Source organism: Pogoniulus pusillus, chromosome 8 (genome assembly GCF_015220805.1).
Source record: "Pogoniulus pusillus isolate bPogPus1 chromosome 8, bPogPus1.pri, whole genome shotgun sequence".
Taxonomy (NCBI): Eukaryota; Metazoa; Chordata; class Aves; order Piciformes; family Lybiidae; genus Pogoniulus; species Pogoniulus pusillus.
Window position 1 is genome coordinate 1,954,799 of NC_087271.1, and position 12,910 is coordinate 1,967,708.

Sequence of the window (12,910 nt, forward strand, 5' to 3'; positions counted from 1 at the left end):
TGACAGCCCTCCTGTTCTCTGAATGACTGCTTTGTTCAGCCTCCTGGACTCCTGCAGAAGCAACAAGGTGAAGCTCTGCACTCACCCTCACCAACATTACTTGCCTTTACAATTCTTTAAGAGGAATTAATTGTAGCAGGAGGTCTTTGTCTGGCACAAATAAGTTTGAGTCTGCAACAGTGACCCAGATGAAATGTGTGGCAGCAGCAACATTTAGTGGTTTGCTTTTGGTTTGGGTGGAGTTTTTTAGTCCATGATTTTCTACAGATCAGTCTTAACAACACATGAATTATTTCGCCTTGAACCCAGAGTCATCTGTTCAGAAGTGGAAGACAAAAACTCTGTGAAATGCAACAGATATCTTGGCTAAAATAATGTTTTCTTTACTAAGGTAATAAGATCCATCTCCTCATTACCAGTGGGAAGAGATCTTTCCATACTGCCAGATATCTTTTACCTGAGGCACCCCATCTGTTTATATTTGCAGGTTGGGGTGAGAGGAGGAAATCTGATCAAACTTAGCAGGTGCATCTCTCTCTTCTCTTTGTCTGTGCACTTGCTTTCACCTGCAGATCATCCATCACCTTTTAACTACTTTAACCACAAAGTTTCCTTGATACTTTGTTTTCCAAGCAGAGAGTTTAGTCCAAACAAGGAGTAGTAAAATACATTGACTCTGGTTTTCAGTGTTGGATCTTTTTAGTGACTATAAGGTCAAAACTGACATTAAATATCTCACCACTGGGACAAGCATCATACTTCTCATTTCCAGCATGGAAAATAGTTGGCAATGTCTCATTAAGTGCAAGCCCATTTTGCAACCTTTCTCTTGCTGGAAGCACTAATCACCTTTTTGGTGTCTACCCACATATCTATTTTCGCACAGTTCATAGAAGTTTAATATCTCAGAGATCTCTTCTGCACTGTGAAACATCTTTGTAAACTGCTGGTTGGTTCAAAAGTTATTAAAGAAGGGAGGAGGAAAGGATATTTTTGTAGATATTTATGTGGTTTTCTGATGTGTGAAGAGACAGCATAATGAATATGACTCTGGCAAACTGCACTCCTCTTCTGAATTAGAGTTCAGTGTCCTCTGTTTGCTCCATGTAATACCACTTGTACAAGGATGCTGAAGCCTTCCAAATGTGAAGTGAAAGAAATCTTGGTGTCTAAACTTTCTAAATTGTAGTGGAAGTTTTCTCATGTTTCCATCTCAAATGAATGATGACGCTCTAGTCTCAAAACTGCTCAAAATGATGACCAGCTCTAAAAATCATCCTTTTCCAATTACTGGCAGGCTAGAACATGGGAAAACCTTCCTTGGCTGTGGGGTGAATGAAGTGTTCTGAGGCCTTTGATGGAACACACACTGTAACACCTCTCAGTGTTATCAAATAGTCAGTCAGGAACCCTGGCCATATGCTGTTTGAACTGAAGTCAGAGAGCATGTTCGTGGTCACTGGAATATAAAGTGATGAGAGGAACATACTGAAGTGAGGGGCTAGGCAGTAGTGCTTTTTATTGGTAAAACCCTGCCTAAGAGAATTAGTGTAGAGCAGAAGTCTTTTGCCCAAGCTATTGGTTATCTTTGTATCATGGCTGAGCACATTTCCTGCCTCACAGGAGTATGTAATTCAAGAGGTGTCCCTGTGAAAGAGAGCAGCAGCTTTTGTTCTCCAAACGCAGTGTTGTCATGATTGAGGCCACATGTTCCCTTATGGCCCCTAATCAGTTTGAGGCTGATTCCTATTTAGTTCCTTTCAACTACTGTTATTCCAGCTTTATGCTATTGTAAATTCACTCCTCCTCATCCAGTGATGCTGGAGTGACTCTCTGGTGTGTCAGGCTCTAGGTTTATAGACACTGATATTCTTCTAATGTACTTTTGCTGCATTATGCTGGGGAGTATTTTTCTACATAATGATTCACAGTAACTATGCCTCAGGCAGTGGTTTGAGCAAGGAGGTTACACAGCAAAGCTACAACACTTGAAAAGATCAGTTTGGGGTTTAAAAAGATGTGTGAGAAGCAGAGGGGTGTTCCTGGGCTCACCATGGTCTATGCAATCATAGAATCATAGAATAAGTCATGTCCAACTTATCACCCAGCCCTATCCAATCAACCAGACCATGGCACTAAGTGCCCCAGCCAGGCTTGGATTCAACACCTCCAGGGATATTGACTCCACCACCTCCCTGGGCAGCCCATTCCAATGCCAATCACTCTCTCTGCCAACAATTTCCTTCTGACATTGAGCCTAGACCTCCCCTGGCACAGCTTGAGACTGTGTCCTCTTGTTCTGTTGCTGGTTGCATGGGAGAAGAGACCAACCCCACCTGGCTACAGCCTCCCTTCAGGCTCCCCTGAGCCTCCTCTTCTGCAGGCTGCACACCCCCAGCTCCCTCAGCCTCTCCTCACAGGGCTGTGCTCCAGGCCCCTCACCAGCCTTGCTACCCTTTTCTGAACACATTCCAGCACCTCAACATATCTCTTGAATTGAGGAGCCCAGCACTGGACACAGCACTCAAGGGGTGGCCTGAGCAGTGCTGAGCACAGGGGCACAAGAACCTCCCTTGTCCTGCTGGCTACACTCTTCCTGATCCAGCCCAGGATGCCATTGGCTCTGCTGCCCACCTGGGCACACTGCTGCCTTATGTTCAGGTACTATCTGCCAGCACCCCCAGGGCCCTCTCTGCCTGGCTGCTCTCAGCCACTCTGTCCCCAGCCTGTAGTGCTGCTTGGGATTGTTGTGGCCAAAGTGTAGAACCCTGCACTTGGCCTTGTTCAGTCTCATCCCCTTGGCCTCTGCCCACCCATCCAGCCTGGCCAGGTCCCTCTGCAGGGCTCTGCTACCCTCCAACAGCTCCACAGCTGCTCCTAGCTTGGTGTCATCTGCAAACTTACTGATGCTGGACTCAATCTCCCAGTCCAGATCATCAGTAAAGATATTGACCAGGACTGTGGCCAGCACTGATCCCTGGGGCACACCACCAGTGCCAGCTGCCAACTGGATGTGGCACCACTCACCACCACTCTCTGGGCCCAGCCCTCCAGCCAGTTCTTGCCCCATATCAGAGTGAATCTGTCCAAGCCAGGAGCTGCCAGCTGTGCCAGGAGTTTGTTGTAACAGACAGTGTCAAAGGCCTTGCTGAAGAATCTGAACGTGTTGCAGAGTGGTGAAAGATAGCTCATCACCTTGCAGAGGGCCATTGTGAAAACTCTTGTCTTCTACATGAAGCTCCTGCTGCAGTTGTGAAGTGAGGGCTTATGGATGTTTGAGGAGTCACAACCCAGGTTATCAGGGTGGTTGTGCATTAATATTTTATACTTACAGCTTATTTTCCAGGACTGTAATTTCACTACAAAATGCAATTGTTCCTGCTCCCAGTTAGTGCCAAATTTACTTTGATAGTGGATGATATTTTCTTTGTTGTGAGTACATTCTTGTTTCATCCAATGTTGATGATTAGATAGGTGAAATCTTTTAAAGTCCCCCAAACCAATGAATCTAAACCCAGAGTGTAGGAAAGCTGACTTCTAGTCCTTTTCCTCCAAAGAGACTTGAACCTCTTTCTCTAGCTTCCAGGAATGGTCTTAATCGTTACATGTTAGGATGGGGTTTTTGTTTTGTAGAGAGAACATTTTGTTTTCTGGATCACTCACTGAAGCTGGTCTCCTGCCCTCAAGTTGTGTGTCAAGTCCACAGGGCTGCTGATTTATAGGTCAGGCTTGATGCTTTCTGAGGTTCTTCAAGGAAAGGAGGAGTACAAGTAGAAGGTGCTTACTGGGGCCATAGCCCTGAGTACGGTCTACTGCCCGGTGAGGAATCTGGTCCAAGTGTGTTTTTGGCTATACTTTGATTAAGGCACAAGGAGCCAGTGTCAGTTGTTTGTTCCACAGAATTTAGAAGATGAGTTTGTCTGCCAAGCAGTTTTCCCCCAAGTCTTCGTAGTACCGACACGAACTGAACTAATGCACTCAGCAACTGCTGTGGCTAAACCCAGCAGGACTGCATCCCAGCCAGTGCATTTGTGCTTAAACCAGTGAACTAATGATCAAATCCACAGCTTCTAATTGCAGCCAGTCCGTGGTGTTGTAAACATGATGCAGATGGCCTTGCTGCCCTATTAGCTTCCAGTCCAAGAAAAAGAAAATCAAATTTGCTGGTTGCTGAGCCCTGGATGTGTAAGTCGCAGCCTGACCTCGTTACTGTCTGTTTGTTGACTGAAGGAAGGCACTAGAACTTCCCTCCTTGCACTTTCACTCTTCTTTCTGTTAGTGTGCTCCTTGATGTTGGCTGCAGAATTTGCAGAACTGAAACATGTCATTGGTAGGAAAACACAGAGTTGCTATGGAGTAGTAAAAACTGATTATTCCTCCTCTAGCCTGAGTTACTCCCTTAGCAACAGTCCCCAGCTACATCTGCTGAGCCTGTGGAGTCATTTGCCCGTTAAAAATGTCAGAGTATGTTGATTCTCTCATGACTGCTCATAGTATCTTCATTACTTGATTTTGTTGGAGACCAAATTTGTCCCAGCTGATGCTTTTCTTTGACTGATCCAATTGAGTAATTATGTACGTGCTTGAATACCATAACCTGAGTAGTATGACTAACTGGAGTATGATTCCTCTGCTGCTGAAGAGATTGTGGATGTTTAGGTGGGTTGGGACTGTTATGAGCCACTTCATACTTTAACATGAGTTTTGTAGCATGGCCAGCTATATACTTTTGGGTTTTTTAAGTGTATTTTTGACAAATAAAAGATACCTTTAATAAGTTTTGAAAATAGAAGAACTTTGTTCAGTAGCAGGAGAGTTCCTCTCTGTCCAGTCCTAAGGTGTTCAGATGTGCTTGCAGTTTTTATCTGGTTTTCTGTGATGGAATCGTAGAATCATAGAATCAATCAGGGTTGGAAGGGACCACAAGGATCAGCCAGTTCCAACCCCCCTGCCATGCCCAGGGACACCCTACCCTAGAGCAGGCTGGACAGAGACTCATCCAGTCTGGCCTTAAATACCACCAGGGATGGGGCCTCAACCACCTCCTTGGGCAACCCATTCCAGCCTCTCACCACTCTCATGGTGAAGAACTTCTTCCTCATGTCCAGTCTGAATCTCCCCACCCCCAGCTTCTGTCACTCTCTGAGAGCCTCCTTTGCTTTTTTGTAGGCCCCCTTCAGATCCCAGAAGGCCACAAGAAGGTCGTCTGGGAGCCTCTTCTTCTGCTGACTGAACAGCCCCAACTCTTTCAGTCTGTCCTCACAGCAAAGCTACTGCAGCCCTCTGAGCATCCTCGTGACCCTTCTTGGGACACACTCTGGCATCTCCACATCCCTCTTGTACTGGGGGTTCAGAACTGGATGCAGTACTCCAGGTGGGTGCATATTACTTTGGCATGAACCCTAAACAGGGTTTAGATTTACTCCAGTTAAGAATCAAGCTTTTTCCTCTGAAATAAGTAGTGATTTAAATCTATGATCAGCCTGCAGTGAGGTCTGGGAGACAACACATTTTTTGGCTGGACAAGTCCCTGCCTATAGTCCATCTTTTCTCAGTTGTGTTCCAGTGGTACTGTTTTTTTTTCCCAGAGCAAGTAGGAGTGAGGAGAAGTGATGTTCAGAGGGAACACTGGGATCTCTGCAGCTCAGAGCAGCAGGCCACCTACAGAGGGGTCAAGACAGCTGTAGGAGTGTGAGGAAGACAACAGAAAATAAGCTGTAATGATTGTAGTGAAATATCTCCCCACAAAATGCAAAATGCTTTGAGACCTTGAAAGTCTGCTTTGGTTTTGTGTTTATGCAGCATCTGGAATGCCAGAGCCCTGATCTCTGAGGGAGGGTACTGGGTGCTGCTGTGATAGAAAAAGTGAAAAATAGTGAGAAAACCACTCCTGGGACCAAACCTGAGCTTCTCTGTAGTAATGAGATTGCAAAGAGACAGGAATCTAAGAAGGTGTTTGACAGTCTGTCATTGTGACCAGTGAAACCTTCAAGGTCCAGTTAAAGCCTCATAAAGAGTAATTCGGTGATGTTTGCATATGTAAAATAAAATGCTTTCATAGCTCAGCTTTATGGGCATGTATGGCCTCTAAGAACTCTGCAAACATTCATGTTGCTTTATGAATGTCATGAACTCCAAATTATTTAGCAGATTTTGCACCCCCTCCCCTCCTCCTTTTTTTTTCTTTCCCTCTGCAGACTTTCACTGTTGCTTACAGCCCAAACCACAAATAAAGCATTAAAATTATTGATGTGAGCTAAGCAGGAGGGCTCTGGCCAAAAATAGCAGTATTCACTCAGGCTCTTTCTCTGTAGCTCTGGAAAAATTATTCCCAGGCTACAGCAAAGATCACATTTTTTCCTTTCTTCACTAATAGCAAAAATATTACCTTTCAAGTGGGCTGTTATGCCTGCAGCTGAGGGATAAGCAGGTTGGACGAAGTTTAAGGTAGCTAAATGAGCAGGGCTTGCCGATCCAGCCTCCTGCTAATCCAGTGAATGATTTATGATGCTTTTCTCTCCTGGTGCCTTCCCACCCCCTATTTTTGCCTTCAAGAGAATGGCAACATGAGGCAAATGGGCAAATGAAACTTCATTTTTGACCTAACTGAGCTCTAGGAGCACTGTTCTTTTTTTTTTTTCCACTTTAATGGGAGCAGTTTGAGTCCATGATTTGGTTTGCAGAGACTGTGTTTGGACAGATGTTCACAGACCTGCCTTAGAATAGGATAGAACAGAACGGAATGGAATGGAATAGAATAGAATCAACCAGTCTGGAAGAGACCTCCAAGATCATCCAGTCCAACTTATCACCACCTTGAGATGACCAAACAGAGTTTTAACCACAGAAAATACATGGGAAATCTGGAAAGAGTACAGGCATGCACATGTGGGACTTATGTTGTATGTCTGCATCCTCTCAGAGAGATGCAGTCCACTGGCAATGATGGGAGGACAGTTTATTCTTGGGTAGGAATACCATGTGTGGTACTCTCTTAAAGTCAGAATCCCGGATTTGAGAGACATCTTCTCCCATATCAGCAGTACCATACAGGAGGACTACTGTGGGTTGGTCCCTAAGTGTACAGAGGACTGTGCATCACATGCTGAGTGGAGTCAGCCCAAACTTACTCCCAAGTTTTATAGGCAACCTTGCTGTGCCTAGGGCTTGTCAGATGTTTCAGAGTCACTTCATGCAGGAGCTGGTATGTCTTAACTTCCATGGGGTTCTTCTAGATAGACATGACATGTCACATACATGAATACAGCGGTCTTGACAGCAGAGCTCTGGGAGAGCTGTGTGAGCAGCCTTTGAGTGTGAGGCCCATCTCCCACACTGCTTTTCTGCCTGCCTCCTTCAAGAGCGTACGGCACCCTTGCTGACCAGTCCCTTAGTTTGTGACACTCAGTAGGTGTCTGATTGGAAGGAGCTGAGCTAGCACTTGGCATACACAGAGTTTCAAGCCTCCAGAAGTGAAGTAGCTGTTTTATGGGGCTCAAACTACAGCCCTGGGAGCTGTAGCAAACTTACATGGTCCCAGGCTGAGTCAATACCAGTGGCAGGAGGAGCCCACCAATGCTGGTGTGGGAGGGACAGGAGACTTTGGAAGGCAGGTGAAATTTACAGAGAAATAGAAGTGATCCAGTAGAGTGCTGAGAAAGAAGGTGAGACAAGCAAAGGAGAAGGTTCTATAAAGAAACAAATAATCCTGAGGTGAAATTGCTGAAAGGAGTGAGAGGCACAGAATTGATACTGTCCCTTACACTAAGTTGCCTCTGATGCATTCAACTCTAATTACTAAGAAAATTGGCTGTTGTTCTTCCTTGTGTGCTAAGCACTTCTGCTTTCTCCACTGAGATCAAGGACAGCACAAGAATGGAGGTGATTTGTTAGCTGGTGCTCCAAGTGCTTTAGAAAACTGGAGAGCAAGTTTTGGAGCTGGGCTTTCTTGCCACCAACACCTAGGTTTGTCTTTTGGCAGGTCTGTAACAGCCTCATTGCTTGTAGTAAGATCATAGAATCATATAATCCTTTGGGTTGGAGTAAGCAGGAATCTCGCCAAGTACACAACACCAAGGTTGTGCAGACCTTGAATGTCTCCAGGGATGTGGCCTCCAGCACCTCTCTGGGCAACCTGTTTCAGTATTCCACCACCCTCAGTGTAAAGAACTTCTTCCCAATATCCAGTCTAAAGATGAGTACAGCTATTTCTTATCTTCTCAAGATGATTTGAGAGAGTACATTTATTTATGTGAGAAGATAGGTTTTTGCCATCTCAGAGCAGCATCAGTACAAGGAGTGATCATTGCCAGTTTTAAAACCCATCCTTGACTCTATGATTCAGAAATAAAATGGTCATGAGAACCTGATAAGCCTGTAAAGCTCAGCTACAAAGAGCTCATCCTGTTGATGAGCTGGTAGCAGAGATGGGATGGGAGAGAAAGTGGACAAGTGTTTGAGCCTGCTCTGCCCCAGCCAAAGCCAGCTGAACTCCCAAAACCCCTGTGTTGTACTCAAGCTGGAGACAAATACACAAGGATTAAGAACTCAGTAAGCATCACACATCAGATTGTGTGACTTGAGGTCATTCCTGCACTGCTCTGTGTAAAAGGTTTTACCTTGGAGAATAGTAGCAGCAGTCCAGAGGGAGGGCAGGCAGAATGTGGGGACTTGATGGCTACATGGAAATAACAAGAAGAAATGATGCAGATTTAGGGCTGAGGGAAAGAAAAGCTTATAAAGCTGAGAGAGCAGTGGCAGTAAAAGTGGGACCTACAGAAAAAGAGAGATGTGTGCCTCCAAGGCCCCTTGGAAATGTGGAAAGAAACACATGCACATGATTGTTGTAGGAGTTTTTCTCATTAGATCAAAAGGACAACATCCCAGCAATCTGTTGCTTCTGTAGAAAACACAGCATCCAAGAGGAGGAGGAGACACATGTGGGCAGCAAGAAAGCTCTTGAAAAACAACTAGGGAGACAGCGTGGAAGAAACAGCTTATGGGGTGGGGTCAGAGCAGTCCCAGTGCAGTCAGAGAGGAATGAGAAGGCAGCTGAGTGGGTGAGGACAGACACCCTACTGAATGTTGACTGTGGCACAGCCTCCATCTGTCCTTCCTTGGTGCACCCACTCTTAGTGCTAGGAATAAGCTGTGATACCATGGAATCAGATTGCTGTTTGTGATGGTAAAGCTGCTGCTGAGAAACACAACCTTTGTTTCCTAGTGAATGATAAAGAAACAATAATAAGTGGTGTTTACAGGCCTGGCTTGTTTATCCTTCTTTGCAGCAGTGCCTTTTCCCTCTGTTCTGCCTGTGCCCTCCCAGCCTGCAGACCCCAGGCGGCACATCCACGGGTGACTTACCTTTCTTAAGCTCCAGCAATTCATGGCTGTGGGACCAAGGCACTTAGATGCCAAACAACTTCCCCATTAAATAATCACCACAGGGATTGAAGCTAACACAAAGCTACATCCAGGAATTCAATAACTTTCACTGTTGACAACCCAGCAGAGTTTCAGCAATTAACATCTTCCTGTTGTGAAGATTCTTCTTGAGAGCTATGGAGTAAAATAAGTCTGAAGTTGGCTGAATTGTGTCTTCCAGCTTAGGCACTAGTCTAAAAATATTACTTTCAGAGAGAAGAATACTTCCAACCTTGCTTAATTCTTGATAAATCCATCAAAAAGACTTTGTCTTTGTAACCTCACACATCTTCCCATCAGGAAACTGGACAGGAATATCAGATGAAAAAGAGGATTTTTTTCCCTTTCAGACAGTTCATAAGGAGAGGACAGAGCTCTTCAGAATCAGCCACACTATGCTACCTTAGCTACAGGGCAAGTACTCAAATATCTGCAATATTGGCACAGAATGAAAAGCAGACAGAAAAGTCAGACCAACTTCCAGACCCTAGGTTTGCTGTCAGATTAATTCTCTCTTGTGTACTCAACACTTCCCTTGCGATGGCATTGATGCTGAGATGGCTCTACAGCTCCAGATGGCTGAATTTTGTGCTGCTGGTAGAGTCCTGTTTCAGAGAACAGTTCTGCTTAAAAACCTCAGGGCACAATGAGATGTCAGAAGGAAATAAACAAATGTGCTTTTATTTCAGCATTGAGTTTCTTTTGGAGGTCTTAGCCCTCACTCTTGGTAGGAGTTGACTGACTGCTCTGCGTGAGGGTCTTATCATGTCCTGAGCCTGACTTCAATGTGGTCTGCATTAGAGCCAGGAGAGGTCACAGCAAAGGTGGGTTGTGTGTTCTCCCTGGGGTACCAGTGTGTGTGTAGGTTTGGCTTAGGCATATTTAAGGCAAGAAAAAAAAAACAAATCCAGAGGAAAAAAAAAAGTAGCCAAATCTTTATGCATGTTTTCTTTCCAGAGGGAGCACCTGTCTGGGGGAACACTTCACTGCATGCATTCATGAGGAGCAGGAAGGCAGCTCTATTTACTTGGCTTCATTAGTGGCAGACCAACTTCTCAAATGAGCACAAAGTTCCTTTTTTTTTTTCTTTTTTGTTGCCAGCTCCAAACAGATAAAATTACTACTTGGTAAATTCCATGTTAACCTTTAAGGCTTTCAATCACAGCAGTAAATGCTACTGTGCCCCAGTTCCTGCTTTTACTGAATTGTATTCTAAGCACCTTAATTACAGTCCGTGCTGCCTGATGGGCCACGGAAAAGGTCGTCTTCCAAAGAGCTTATGATAACAAGGGTGGAGTGATACTAGTCCTTTTTCGTCTGTTGGGAAAGAGAGGCCTTTGCAGAGAAGATTAATAGTAAACAATGTTCATCTAAATATATCTCAGACACAAAATGCCACATTCCTTCAGGCTTGCCTTCTCAGGGGGCACTGCCATGAACCATCCGACTGTGGGGATAGCTACAGGAAGACACGCTGCTCCTCTTTGGAGCAGAGCTAAAAATGGGGCATATTTTTGTTGTCCTTTTAGTGTGGAAGCTGCTGCAGTGCAATGAGGTCTCTCTTGCACTGCTTTTAGCAGTTGAGTTCAGAGCTTCTAGGTTGAGATCTAGTTCAAGGGCAGAGAAGTGAACAGAAACATTCGCAGTGACTTCACGGTGCTTTGAACAAATTCTCCACGCTGCTGCAGGAGAGGAGAATCAGACTTGAGCTTTCCAGATGGATTAGTCCCCCCACCCTTACAGCCTGTGTCTGCCTCTTAACTTATTTAATTATTTTTATAGGTCAGATCAAATATAAGTTGGAGGCAGCTCACTTCTAAAGTCTCTGCTGTACTCAGTATAGCAAAGCATCTGGCAGGACGATTTTGTTTCTGCCTCCCACTGCTAATGGCATGGCTTTGGGCCTTTGGGTAGGCAGCCTATCCTTATCACCTTGGCAGGCTTCCAGCTCCAAATAATAATCCATTAACGTCTGCCCTGCTGGCATTCTTGCCAAATACAAGGGATATCTTTTAAATAAACATTGGCAGTTCCCAGTCGGAGGAAAGAGAAAGGGAGTAGAGGAAAAACAATCCTTGACATTTCAGTGACTTTGCAGGGCTAGCTGACACCTGGTACCACCCTTATCTGCAAGTGTTTATGCAGAGCTGCAAAACACAGCTTCTTCTGTTGGCTCTTTTACTTTCTTTAAATAGAACTGGGAAGGCTCATAATGATAGGAGTAACTTCCTTGGAAAAGCACTCTTTGCCTAGTTCTTTCCCCCCAGGCCGGGGAGCCCCCTGTGTTAACATCTGTGCTCCTGTTTTCCTCTGAAGTACAGCAAGAATAGCGTAGCAGGCTCACATGCCTCGTACTTTGCCAACAACATTTTTTCCCCCCACAGTTTTCCTCCCTAGTGGATTAGATACAATACAGATTTACTTTCTTGGGGGCACTTTCCCACCTGACTTCCTATCTCCTCATCCGTCAAACCAAACCGACACATTGATCTGCCAGCAATCAGAGCAACTGGAGCTCGCCCCATTCTCAGCATTCCTTGGGAAATGCTTTTTCTCTTTCAACCACTTCACTTTCTTTCTCTGTGGCTGAACTCTCAATGACAGCTCGAGGTTTATTTTTCCAGCTGTTGTATTTTGCTTAATAGCAATAAAATTACTTGTTTGGATATTTCACAGTATCAATAAATGAGCTGTCTAGGTTTTATTTGTACAGTCCAGTTAAGATCAGGAGTAGAAGTCACTCTTCCAGAATGCAGTTGGGAGACAGTAAAATATTTATTGTTCAAAGAATAACAGAGGGTCAAATCTGGAGTTTGCTTCCCAAGTCTGGAGCTGCGTTTCATTTCTGCTCACTTTACCTTGACTCACTTATTGCAGTGATGCTCTTTTAGTGTATATTAGCCAAGGACACAAACCAACTCTCTTTTATTCCATCCTCACAGCAAGTTAATGAACATATTGGACAGTAGATTGAATGATTTGAAGTCTTGATTGTAAGGATGTTTTAGTGCTTATCTCTCTCTTGCTGACTTGGTTTGCAGCTGCTCCTTTGCCAACATTTCTTCAAACATTATATTATATTCACAGCATTCATTTTCTCTTCTCTTTCCCCTTTTTGTCTGAGTCCTATCTTTCCTTCAGTTTCAAAATAAACACCATCCCCACCCATGATTAACCTTTTTATCAGGTTAGCATTATTACTGGATTTTCTGATGTGCAGTTAAAAGTTTTCTCTAACCCCATTACTTATGTGTGGGATGGGACAGAGGGAGGCACTCTGGCTGCTAAAGGGCAGAGAGACAGAGTGCAGGATGCTTTTTTTGACCAGATCCTCATTTTGGGACATTAAGCTTTTATGTCTCAACACTTCCCTCTTTGAAGCATAGTGACATTTGAATGTGTGAATGTGTTTTCAATGAAGATAACTTAATCAGCAGCACTGAGGGCTTGTATATGTCCTAATTAAAATGGAACCAATCTGGGTCTC

General features: G+C 44.6%; 1 long non-coding RNA gene across 1 annotated transcript in view; it reads left to right on the forward strand.

The window, feature by feature from the left end:
* The window catches only part of LOC135177259 (uncharacterized), a 97,721-nt gene that overhangs the window by 66,968 nt on the left and 17,843 nt on the right, over positions 1-12,910 (forward strand). The window contains exon 4 of the long non-coding RNA XR_010303004.1: positions 5,170-5,374. This is a non-coding gene — a long non-coding RNA (uncharacterized LOC135177259). The remainder of the gene's footprint in view (positions 1-5,169; positions 5,375-12,910) is intronic.